Here is a 1473-nt window from a genome sequence, read left to right on the forward strand (position 1 = left end):
GTTTAGCCTCACCTGCCCGAAGAGTTGGATATTTGAATAATTGGCTGTATTGCATTTGATTTACGATGTTATATTTTAATAAATATAACATTATACCAGTCTGGTGTCATGAGTCTTCCTTGTGTGGGGGCAATGGATCTGCTGGGTTTCCTTCCTACAAGTGAGGCTTAGTGAGTGACAATCACTCCAATGGTGAAACCTTTAAATGACCCTCATCTCAGGCAGAACAATCCTATGGGGTGGGGAGAGAGAGAACTACCAAGTTTGTATCAACAAAGTGGAAGGAGGGAGCCTGTTTTTATGGGTCTCCCCCTTCTTTTGTCAGTTGGTTTTGCTTTTGGGGTAGGATTCTACTTCCCATTCCAAGAGCGGAAATAAGCTCACCAACCAACTTCAGAGCTTGAATATTTTCTCCGTTATTCCAGTGGTGTGTTGGGGAAATGCAGGGCTTTGGTTCCAGCATGCCCTTACTTTGGACATTACCATCACTGGACCACTAAGATCAGAGCAGCCAGGGGGGGCAGAGGTTTCCATGCTTATAATGGGGAGGCTTGCAAGGTGCCCGCGGACCTCCCTTTCTGCAAGTGGAGAGGGAGATCCTTTCTATCCCATGGGCCCCAGGACATTCTTCCAGGGTCTATAGCATTGCTCTCTATTTTTTTTTTTAACGTTTTAACTTTGGGTTCAGGACTGCAATATTCAAAACCTTCTGTGAGAGATTTTGAATGCAGCCAAAATATCATTCCAGCTCTAATAAAGCCATTTGCTGGTATACCTTACAATAGCCTAAGATGAACTGCTGAAGTTCCACCTTAAAAAAGCCAGCTTCCCATTTCAATGTTTTCCCTTTCTTATATAATTCTGTAATTAACAGCAATGGTGCCCTGAACACACAGTGTTACTGCCATGACCCAATATGACTTAGACGCCAATATTGATGCAGTCTCTAAGGATGTACCTTTGGCCTCTGTCTGTCCTATTAAGATGGATTCTTTTCAACTTGTTCAACCTGGAAATGTAGATAAGCTTCTTGGAGAAATGAGGCCCACTACCTGCCCACTTGATCCTTGTCCATCTTGGATCTTAAAAGAAGCTAGAGGGGGGCTGGCCTTATGGGTATGTGGAGTAGTTAATGCCTCCCTTAAACAAGGCTTTCTCCCAAGATGTCTGAAAGAGGCATTAGTAAGACCATTGCTGAAAAAACCCTCTTTAAGACTCGCTATGTTTAAGTAATTACCGGCCAGTCTTCAATCTACTCTTTCTTACCAAAATAGTTGAGCGGGTGGTGGCTACCCAATTGCAACATTTTCTAGAGGAAATAGATTTCCTCGATCCATTCCAATCTGGTTTCAGACCTGGCCATGGGACTGAGACAGCTTTGGTCACCTTGGTGGATGACCTGCGCAGGGAATTAGACAGGGGGAGTGTGTCCCTGTTAATTCTCCTCGATCTCTCAGCGGCTTTTGATACTAT

Source organism: Rhineura floridana, chromosome 9 (assembly GCF_030035675.1).
Source record: "Rhineura floridana isolate rRhiFlo1 chromosome 9, rRhiFlo1.hap2, whole genome shotgun sequence".
Lineage (NCBI taxonomy): Eukaryota > Metazoa > Chordata > Lepidosauria > Squamata > Rhineuridae > Rhineura > Rhineura floridana.